This window comes from Desmodus rotundus, chromosome X (genome assembly GCF_022682495.2).
Source record: "Desmodus rotundus isolate HL8 chromosome X, HLdesRot8A.1, whole genome shotgun sequence".
Classification (NCBI taxonomy): Eukaryota; Metazoa; Chordata; class Mammalia; order Chiroptera; family Phyllostomidae; genus Desmodus; species Desmodus rotundus.
Window position 1 is genome coordinate 76,956,751 of NC_071400.1, and position 11,930 is coordinate 76,968,680.

At 39.9% G+C, this 11,930-nt stretch overlaps 1 protein-coding gene across 1 annotated transcript in view; it reads right to left on the reverse strand.

Moving 5' to 3' along the window:
* Positions 1-11,919, reverse strand: part of PRRG1 (proline rich and Gla domain 1) — a 94,321-nt gene extending 82,402 nt beyond the window's left edge. Inside the window, exon 1 of the mRNA XM_024557568.3 lies at positions 11,800-11,919. The gene's annotated coding sequence lies outside the window, so the exon portion shown is untranslated. The remainder of the gene's footprint in view (positions 1-11,799) is intronic.
* Positions 11,920-11,930: the final 11 nt, after the last annotated feature.

Sequence of the window (11,930 nt, forward strand, 5' to 3'; positions counted from 1 at the left end):
CAGGGGTCCCCAACCCCAGGTACCAATCTGGGGCCTGTTAGGAACAGGGGCAGTAAGAAAAGTTCGCCTGAGCTCCACCTCCTGTCTCCCGTTGCCCCAGCCCCCCACCCCCATCCACAGCAGGTGAGGGAGCAGAGCTCACCTGAACTCCAGAGACTCCAAGCTCCACCCCTTGTGCCTTCCCTATTCTTCCATGAAACCCAAAACCAGTCCCTGGTGCCAAAAAGGTTGGGGACCACTGCTTTTAGAGGGATCACAGGGCATTTTGTAAAGACTTGAGTCAGATTATGGTCAAGTACTGCTGGGGTGGCCTGAATGAAGATGAGCAAGGTTGCCAGGGTGCTGCCTAGAGTTTTTCTATTATATGCTGAACTTACTTACTTCTCTGTAAACTGGAATTACTGGAATGATATTCAATGCCAAGATTTCTGAAGCACTTAGTAGGAAGTGACCTACTGTGCATTTCAGCTGGGCCCTGAATTAATTAAAGGAAAGTGATGATGGAGTAGCTTAAGTGTAAAGTTTTTAACAGAATATCCTCTGTTGTCTACCATACAGGCTAATGGAATTAACCGCTCCAAATACAGGCACCCTTGAAGCGGGGGGCTGATTTGTGGGAAGCACGTGTAGTGCACAATGAAGGAAGCGCTGCGCCAGGTGCATAACTTCCCTAACCACTCACCTGTGGTCTTACAGAAGGGCGTGCTAATAACCCTGGAATTAACGCTGCTGCTTCTGGTCAAATAGAGTGAGGTCAGGTCAAAGGCTATGGTTCTAAAACAACCAGAGCACTATAATCAGAAACATCTACCCCAGACAGTAGTAGAACCTTAGGCTGTAAACAAACCCCTATCAGAGTTCTCTGAGACGGTCTGCCTTAGTCCTGGCTAGCTGGGGAACCTACAACAAAGTGAATTTGGACTCTATTTCTAAGAGAGAAATAGAGTTCAAAGAGAAGAAATAAGAGCTCTTCTGATAGAAGAAATACTGATAAACAGACAATGAATGATAATACAGCAACTAAGATTTACCTATGAAAAATGGAGACTATTAGTGTATTAACTTTGGGTCCTCTTAATAGATTCCATCAGTACTACATCAGGAGTTATAGAAAACATTTTTGGAATAAAAAGAATGAAATACTAGTTATACATTTCTCTTTAATAAGATTAAATGTAGGAAAAGAATGCTTAAGATTTTTTTTTTTTGCCAGAATTATAGAGACAACATCTGGCTTAAAGCTGTTTGAAGACAATTCATATACTGTTTCAGACCAATAGATCCTGCACAGTGTGTGATGAAGGAAAAAAGAAGAAAAACCACATACCACTGTAGTAATGTAACAGGAAAAAACATAACACTATCAGTTGAAGTCCAGTAACTATAACACAAAAAGGGGAAACCATGGATAGGCCCAAGAAGTAGGTAAGGGTTAACTGCACAGTATCCCTGGGCAAGCCCTCTGTGAGGACTGGAAGTAACAGGAAAAAAAATAACTCACAAAACAACTTATGGTCTATTATCCAACCAGGAAAGAAACAAGAGCATGGAGGGGTCCACGAAAACCTTGAGAGAGTTCTACAGATATGAAACTGCAATGAAAATTCAAGATAATATAAACTGTTTTCACTAATTAAGAGCTAAAGATAGACACAGGGATAAGCTAACCCCATAATGTGACATAAACTCTCAAAGTAATTTACTGTTTCATGATTATTGTAGCTAATTAAATATTGTATGAAAAGTAAGATTTTAATCCCAAGATTTGTGTTTTAGAGAAGATTTAGAATGAGACTTGTTATAAATGATAATCAGAATATACTCTGTCATACATGATGCTTGAGAAAAGGAGGTAATGAGAAGGGGGCCTCTCTCCCCTGCCATCCCTGCTTGCATCAGTAAGGAGTAGAAAGTCGGTTGACACAGAAAAGCACTGAGAGAAAAACTCCTTTGGAGAGGGTGCTACAGACTACTGTAAACCTCTAAATTTAGGGGCGTTAAACTCTAAGACGAGGACAGAGTTCTCAAACAAAGTGGTTAAGGGAACCCCATATGGTCACGTTCATGCTTATATTCAGGCTGCTTTTTACCCCCAAGGTCTTCATTTTGAATACAGACCTTCCTTCCCTTTTAACAATATGGGGCATAAAGCAGCAGCAGACACACACACACACACACAGTGGGCAGAGAGAGAAGTTCTGTTTAAGACATTTAGTTTAAGATGGACAGTCATTTATAGGACCCTGGATCTTCAAGGAAAAATTATGACTGGACAGAGCTATGGGAATTGTCAGTGTGCAGAATGAAACTGAAGTCATGAAAATGGATGGCATTATCCGGGGAAAGGGCAGAAGTCAAGGGAGGTGTTTTAGGGAGTGAATAAGTAAAAGCTCCACTAAGATGAAGCGGGTAAATGAAGCCTCCTTCTGCAAGTACAGTTCATCATATGATATCAATTATTCTTTGGAGGAATCCAAAGGAAAAAGTATCTACTAAAACCTAGCTTTTCATTACCACATGACTAGATCTATGATTCAAATACTTATGTTCATCATCATCTGTTTTAATAGAGGCGTACAGTAGTTAATCTAATTCAATGACATCTGAATACATAATCTCATTAATTCAACAAATATTTTTGAGCACCTACCATATGCCTGCCACTGTGTTAAGTGCACAGAGATTACCCTTTCTAAGTAATTTATATGGCATCCTCTCATTCATTCATTCATTAAGTACTTAATGCTTGCTAGACCATATGTGATGCTTTAAATGAACACATAGTAAGTGTTCAATATACACTTTACCTTCCAAACACAGAGTTTCACTGTGTGTTTACTGTGTAAAATGGGCAATGGGGAAAGGCAGCCCAAATGTGTAAAATGAGAATGGGGAGAGGCCTCATGCAACAGGGTCTTCTAAAAACATCTCCAAGATTTAGTGTCAGAAAGACCTAGATTAGAATTCCAGCTCCACCACATACTCCGAAGTGACCTGGGCACTTAGCCTCTCTGAAGTGTCCTCCTTATACAGTGGGGATAAATGCCATGTACTGTACAGAGTAATAAAAATAATGAAAGAAAAAATATCTGGTACAATTTAGAAGGGTTATTGCCCTTGTTGTTGTTGTTATTACTATTATTGAGGAAGATAACCTATGTGTTGCAGTTCATTTTTAAAAAGATTTTCTTTATTCACTTTTAGAGAGAGGAGAAGGCAAGGAGAGAGGGAGAGAAAATCAATGTGCAAGAGAAACATCGGTCAACTGCCTCTCGTGCGCCCCCTACTGGGGACCTGGCCCACAACCCAGGCAGGTGCCCTGACTGGGAGTCAAACCGGGTACTTTTGGTTTGCAGGATGACACCCAACCCACTGAGCCACACCAGTCAGGGTATGTGTTGTAATTTCTTGAGAGAAGAGAAAAAAAAATAATTTGGGCAATCTTCAGAATAAGGAACTCTAAGTATACTCCTGTGAAGGACAAAGCTGCCAAGAGTGAATTTGGATTTCAGGAAAAAAAAAAACAGAACCACATTCTACAGAGGATTTTCCACAGGCCCCTCCCTGATCTTCAAAGGGCCCTGCTATCCTCTTCTTGTTATCAGCCCTGATAAAGTAGACTAAAGTCCACCCACTCTAGTGACAAGGAGTCCCGGAATATTCAGCATCCTGATTCCTGGTGCTGGGAACCAGGCAGAGGCCAAGTAAATAAAGATAATATAGATGCTCCGACTCCTGGCTAATGAGGTAGAGAATCTTGCAGAGAGCTAGCCCCAATTAAACCGTTAGGAACTGCAATGCAAATGAGGAACACGAACAGAAAAAGTGGAAGCCATCTCAGAAGGGTTAGGCATATACAACCTTTGGGAAAGTGGTTAGGTCTATAGAGGTGGATGGGGTCTTCTAGAAGCACTGTGAAGGGTAGTGCTTCTAGAAGCAAACTGAGAAGCTTTCAGTATCTGTGGATGAGCAGATTTGGTTTTGGGGACTGGTAATAAATGACCAGAGGGACCAGTAAAAAGGACATGATTAGAGTGCGAAGAAACAAGTAATAATCCCTGAACTTAGACACGAGCAGTGGGAATGGACTATTAAAAACTTTGCAAAGGTCAATTCTATAAAATGGGTGAATATTTGTAGTTTAGAGAAAGAAATATAAATAAATGCTAATAATAAATATTAATGTCAACATTTTCATTTAAAAGAAACTTTAAAATCCAAAGAACATAATGATTTTTGTAATATAATTCCTATTTTTTAAAATACTTTTAAATTTTATTGTTGTTCAAGTACAGTTTTCTGCCTTTCCCGCTTCTGCCCCCCCCACCCCAGCCATCCCCACCTCCCTCCCCTGATTCCACCCCCCCTTGGTTTTGTCCATGTGTCCTTTACAGTTGTTCCTGAAAACCCTCCCCACCATTCCCCCCATTATCCCCTCCCATCTCCCCTCTGGTTACTGTCCATTTGTTCTTAATTTCAATGTCTCTGATTATAATGTAAGAAAAACATTTGCATTTTCAGACTGCTTATGAGCCTAAATAAATCATTTTTACTTCTGTATGTAATAATATTTTTGTGTTAAATCCTAGAGAAAAATGAGTGAGATAGTGAAGTTATGATAAAATTACATAGGAAAGTAAATGATGCTTGCCAAAATCATTATTCTGGTCCCATGAGTAACACTAACAGAGAAAAAAAAAAACTAGGAACATATTCCATTAACTTTCTTTTTGCAGTGACAGCACATTTTAAAACTAGTCATGTGTTTCTAACTTTGCCAGCTTTCTCCCTGAAGCAAACATGTCAGAGAGGATTACTGTGGCAAGTTAGTCATATGGAATTTTTTTTTTTACGAAATTGGAATGCAGAACATCAGAATCCAAACCACAAAGAAAAGGCACAATGGAGACAGACTGGAGCAGATACACAGAACATACAGGGCTTTGAATAACAAGGCTTTGTCACTCAAACGGAGGAGTTTGCTCACCCAGCACTCCAGAAAATAACACATAGCTCCTAAAGACAGTTTTAAAAGAAGGCCAAAAAAAAAAAAAAAAAATAGAACACAAGGAACTTAGTCCAAGTCAGGGATGTAAAATACAACAGATTTTCCTGAAGAAATACTAAGTTCTAAATTCTGAGGTACTGCAAAATGTACTTAAGAAGATCAAATCCTTATTCAAATTCTGGCCCATTTCATTGCCAAACCTTTCAAGAAGATAATAAAAAGTTCATCAACAGCTGAAACCAGTACAAACTAAAACTGAAAGTAAACTGTAAAAGTTTGTTGTTGAGAAAGTTGTTATTCTAAGTGACCCCAGAGTGAGCACTTTGTAAGGTATATAAATGTTGAATCACTTATGTGTACACTTGAACTAATATAACATGTCAACTGTAATTGAAAAATCAATTAAAAAATATAAAAATTCTTCATCGGTATGTAAATGAGCTTGAAAATAAGTATATATCAGTTACTACTCCTCAATAATGGAGAAAGTAAAGCAACCACTGAGCATTTTTAAGAGCTCTGATTATCCCTGCCTTGTGGCACTTGGACCCTCGCTTCATTGTGCTTAATAACATTATTGAGAAATACTTGTTTCTACTTTAAAAAGGGTAAAGCTAGTACACACACCACTTACACAGGAAAGGTGTTTAATAAATACTGAGTTAAATAAAGCTTGACATGTATTGTATTAAGCCATTTCCTTAGCAGATTGTAAAAGTCAACTTGCACTGACAATATTGTTTCTACGGTCCCCCGGGTTTTCAGGAAAACCAAATAAATCACTTTGCCATTGTAGAAAAGGTGTTGCAATAGCAAGAGGTTGTCCTATAAGCGCTGTGAATAGTGGAAAAATCTAAACCAAACACTGCACTTATTTCCCGTTAAAAGCCCTAAAAGAAAGCTTTATATCTTGTCTATTACTCCCATACATAGCTAGGTGAGCGCACACCTGCACCGATTTGTCCTTTTTAATTTTGCCTTCCCTAAAATTTAGCTGAACAGAATAGAGTTTACAAAACCTTATCTACAACTAAAGATGCAATGTGAGAAATTTTATAAGACTATATTGCTAATATTTTATTTAGATGCTATCTTCAAGTTACTGTATTGATGACAATATCCATTTAAAATATGAGATAACTTGTTTCCTCCTAGCTCCCAATTCTGGAGAATGATACCTGACAGACAATTAAAGGACTGTCTTCTAAATTTTTCTTCTTCCAGGAGAAAACTCATACAGTACATTTCCTGAAGTATTCAAAGCATATTAAACTGTTGAAAATGGAATGAACTTATCATCACTCCAAGTACTGTCCATGGCAGGGCAACATCAGCATCATATTGGAGCTTGTTAGAAAGGCAGAATCTCAGGCTCCACCTCAGGCCTCCTAAATCAGGATCCCCAGGGGATGTACATGCACACCAATGTTTCACAAGTATCAAACTAATGGATTTATTCCACAAATGTAATGATGAGCAAAGGAAGTATGCATATATGGATGATCCCATTTACATAAACTTCAAAACAGGCAAAAATAACATATTTAGAGACAGTTAGGTGGTAAAGTCTCAAGAAAAGCAAGGGGGGACTTCAGGTTTCCAATCTGGCATGTAAGGAGCTTAGAAGTCACAACTCTCACCTAACAAGTAAGTAGCTGACCAAACTGATAAAACAACTCATCTTAAATCTGTTAGAGAAGTGAAGTCACTGGGCACACCCCGCCCCCCAAACTGGAAACATGACATACAGATACAGAGAATCACAACTTGACCAAGCAGAACCCCATGAGCAGAAACCTCTGAGAGAACCAGTGTCGAGGCAGGAAAATTTGAATTGTAATTGATTAATTGCTGAGGCACAGTCAAGGCAAGTCAGAGAGTTAAACTCTTCAGCAGGACCCAGGTACATGAGGTTCACACTTTTGTGAGATTTATGTTCAGGAGGTGGTTCTAGTTCTCACATTAAATATTAAAGAAAAATCCCTGCCTGCTTCTGGTGGGGGAAGAGAGAAGGAACCATTTTAAAATATACCAGGACATTCTGTTGTTCTTAATAATGACTGCTGTCAGGAGAACCTATTTTTACCAGAGCATAACAAGTTAGGATACTATCATAGCCTTAACCTACCCTGGAAAAGTGAAGTATACAACTCCAGCCCCCTCTAGCCATCCTGTACCACTTGGTGGGGGGACTGAGAAGCACTGATCAAGTTCACGGTCCAGGAGCACAGGTCCTCCAAACACTAAAACCAAACTGCAGGACCATAGAACGCTTCCCCTAGCTCCACATCTTACAACAACATTACTGAAGACCTATTTCTTGCAGATCCTTTTACCCAGTATGTCATATTCACTATTCAACAAAAAATTGCAAGGCACACAAAAAAGGCAAAAAACACAATTTGAAGGGACTGAACAAACATCAGAACCAGAGTCCCATATGGCAGGAATGTTGAAATTATCAGATCAAGAATGTAAAAATACTAGGATTAGTTTGCTATGGGCTTTAATGGAAAAAATAAACAACATGCAAGAACAGATGGATAATAAGCAGAGAGGTGAAAACTGTAGAAATGAATAAAAAAGAAGTGCTACCAATCAAAAATGCTATAACAGCCCTGGCTGGTGTAGCTCAGCGGATTGAGCGTGAGCCTACCAACCAAAAGTTCGGCGGTTCAATTCTCAGTCAGGGCACATGCTTGCATTGCAGGCCGGGTCCCCAGCAGGGGGCATGTGAGAGGCAACCACACATTGATGTTTCTCTTCCTCTCTTTCTCCTTCCCTTCCCCTCTCTCTAAAAATAAATAAAATCTTTTCAAAAATGCTATAACAAATAAATGCCCTTTAAAGAGATCACTAGTAGATTGGACATGGCTGAGGAAAGTCTGAAGACATGACAGTAGAAACTTCCAAAACTGAAAAGGCAAAACAGAATATCCATGAACTGTGGGGCGACTACAAAAGGTATAATGTATGCAGAAAGAGGAAATAGAGAAAGGAAAATAAGTGATATTTGAAGGAATAATAACTGAGAATTTCCCCTAATAAATGTCAGGTAACATACCATAAATCCAGGAAGCTCCAAGAAGTGAGAAGACCAAGCAGAATAAATGCTTTAAAAAAAACCCCTATATCTAGATATATCAAAGTTAATCTTCAGAAAATCAAAAGATAAAAAATCTTGAAAGAATCCGGGGGGAGGGAGTGGGGAACATCTTTATCTATACAGGAGTAAAGACGAATTACATTTGCCTTCCCTAAAGGGGTTAATTCTTCAAGAAGCCATAACAATCCTTAATGTGTATGCGCATAACAACCAAGCCTCACAATATATATATGAGGCAAAAACTGATAGAAGTACAAGGAGTAAAACATGCATCACCTATTACAGTTGTAGACTTTAACATCCCTCCAATAGAAATGGGCAGACCCAGCAGGCATAAATTCAGTAAGTACATAGTTGAACTCAACAGCATCATCAATCAATTAATTATAATTGACATCTATAGGCTACTCTATCCAACAAGAGCAGAATTCATATTTTTCTCTACCTAAATTGAATATGCACAAAGATAGACAACATTCTGGGACATAAAACACACCTTAACAAATAGAAATCATGCAGTGTCTGGAGCAGGCAACAACGCCATTAAACTAGAAATCAATAACACAGTACAGTAACTAAATAATCCCCAAATGCATGGTGACTAAATAATTCACTTCTAAATAACACTTTTGTCAAAGAACTCTCAAGAGAATGTTTAAAATATTTTGAACTAAATGAAAACACAATATATCAAATACTGAGGGATGCAGTGAAAGCAGTGCTTAGAGGGAAATTTATAGCATTGAATCTGATATGAAAAGAAGGAAAATCTAAAATCCACAATCTAAGCTTTCATCTTAGAAAGCCAAAGAAGAACAAATTTAATTCAAAGTAATCAAGAGAAAAGAATAAAAATTAAAGCAGATATCAAAGAAATTGAAAACAAGTAATCAGAGAAAACCAACAAAACCAAATCCTGATTACTTGAAAAGATCTATAAAATCAATAACCCTGTAGCCAGGCTACGCAAAAAAAGAGAGACTGCATGAATTAATAATTTCTTTTGTCTGAGTCTACTACCTGGCCACCATTGCTAAAGAAGTGGTTCTTAACCAGGATGCTCATCAAAATGTCCTGGAACTTTTTCAGGCCTAGGTTCTACACTCTGAAATTCAGGTTTAATGGGCTTATATTAGGGGGGAGGGACACTAAATATAACTGTCCTCCCTAAGAAAGTCTAATGCACACCCCAGATTAAGAATCATTATCTCAAATACCTGTCATATGTTTTTCTGGTCATAATAATGATAATGTCCTACCAAACGAGGTGTATACTAAATAAACAAAAAGGCCCCTGGTCACCAAATCCAACTGTGTCCTCTTAAACCTAACCTTTCCAAATTTTACATGATATCTGATACAATCAGGTTGAAGCACACTCCTCTCTTCGATAATTTTTTGGTCTTTCGGTCTCTTCTCCCTTATATTCTTGCCAACTCATCTGAATGCCATGTGATCAGTGACGCTGTGATCCAAGAGCGAGCAGCTATCATTTGGAAACTTGTTAGAAATGAAAATTCTCAGGCCTCATCCCAGACATCAGAAATTCTGGGGGGTGGAGCCCAGAAATCTGCACATTTTTGTGATTATTGTGCATACTGATGTCTGAAGACCACTGTGCTTGTTGAGACTACTTGCTGAGGATATGTGGGTGGAATCTACAAATATAGGACTGGAGTTTGAACAGGGTAGGAGATGTTAATACATCCACATTTTGAAGTTAATTGCTACTGAAATTGTTTCTTGTAAGAAACACAGCAAATAAAAATAGCTACCATTTTTAGGTATTATGACAATATACTTAGATACTATGATGAGCTGTTAATATACCTTAACTCAGTTATCAGGTAAGTATTATAATCACCATTTTACAGATGAGGAAATCGACACTTAGAGAAAGAATTTTCGTATGTTGCCTCCAAATTCCATGCCCTTGACCACCATATTATTGTCTCTTGCATAAAGTGGGAAAGTCTCAGACAGAACCCTAAGAAGACTGAGTGGAAATGACTGCGGCTGACTCGTCAAAGAATTAGAGGAAAACCCAGGAATATGGGCAGGAAGTCTAGGTGAGGAAACTTTTAAGAAGGAAGTATAATCACAGCGGTTTGGAATTTGTTTCTTCAGTAAGTGAGTCTAAAGACCACAGAGAATGAGAACTTTAATTAAAAAGTAACATGAAAAAAAGGTGCTTTTATATTTAGGTGGAGAAGGGATAAAATTTAAGTGAGGGGTAAAAAATAGAAGTTACTAACAGCCAGGATACGTTCTCTGCTTTGCAGGCACAGAAACCTGCTCACTTCATGCTTGGGTTGGGGGGAATTGTGCCTTTAAATACATTTCAAATCTAAAAGTAAATGTTTATAAAACAGAATTCACAATCAAGGGAAAAGGGTGGAGGAGGAGGAAGTTCAGTTTTTGTTGTATTAAGTTAAACAAATGAGTATAAAAGCAACATCTATGATTGAGAACACATATATTATTTTCCATAAAGATCTAAGTTTGGAAATGAAAGCCATGGAACTTTATCAAATATTGCAATATTTGTCCTAGTGTTTTATATCCCCAGTATCATTCTTAAGGGTTCTAAAGTGAGTCTGCCCAAAAACTTGGCAGCATCTACACACACACATCCAAAATCCACTCTTGATTGAAACAATCAACAGCACCCTAATCAACTTTTCACTTAGCCTGACTTCAGCACCTTCACATCCTTCAAAGTCTGGCTTTATTTATAGTATAACTATCACAAGGATTAATTTAGCTCTTAGTTTTGACACTCCACCTCTCCACCCTTTCGCTCAATTATTTCCCCTTAAATATCATTAGTTTCGCATTTCTCCTGAAGGGACATTTAAAGAAGACATAAACAGCCCAATTACAAAACCAATGGCTGCAGCCAAAGTCGGAACACACAAATTTCCAATCATATCCCTCTCAAGGCTGTTTCAACCGCTGATCAACATACGCGGATGAAGAAGAAAGAAAAAAAAGGCAAGAATGTCGTTCCCTTCCTTCCACTTTCCCCATGCCAGCCTCCTTGGTTCCCCGCCCCCTAAGGCCACACTGCGGCCTCGTACGACCCCCTCCACCGATCCGCCCCCGCAGTCACTCGCCACAGCTTAGAAAACAGTCATCGCCTTTGTTAAAATGTCCATGAGCACAATGGACCAGAAGAAGATGGGGACACATTCCCTGGGGCTGGGCGAAGGAAAGTCACACGAACACCACGCCCTCCTTGGCACTAGCTTGGGGCGATAGCCCCTGTCCCCTAAATCCTCTTCCCCGCGAAGAGGAACGTTCCTGGCAACTCTGCACTCCGTGACGGCAGCGCGGGGGAAGGGATGGCCCGGGACGCGGGTCAGAGGCACCAAGCGGGGGGTACTGAACTTGAAGCTGGGACACCTTCCAGTGCACTTGGCAAGCATCGCCAACCTGCCAAACCTTGAGTACGGACTTTCAGCCTCTGGAGCCCTTTCCTTCAATTTTTCTCCTTATACTTACCCCCACCCACTCCCACCACCACGCACTCCGCTCCCCACGCAGCCGGGGCCGCTGGACACTCTCAGGCAGCGTGGCCAACCCCTCTGCTTCCCGTCTAGCCGATTTCTCCTTACGGGACCGAAAGCTCCCGGGACAGCCACCCGCACACACCCCAAGCCCTCTAGTGACGCTCGGGCCGAACCTCGTTCCTCAGCTGCGAACCCCGCTCGGCCACCTCACCGCGCGCCCCGCGCCTCTACTCCGCGCTCAGCGTATCGCCAGCCGCGCCTGCGCGCTCTCAATGCCACGGAGCCCAGTAGGAAAAGAGAGAGA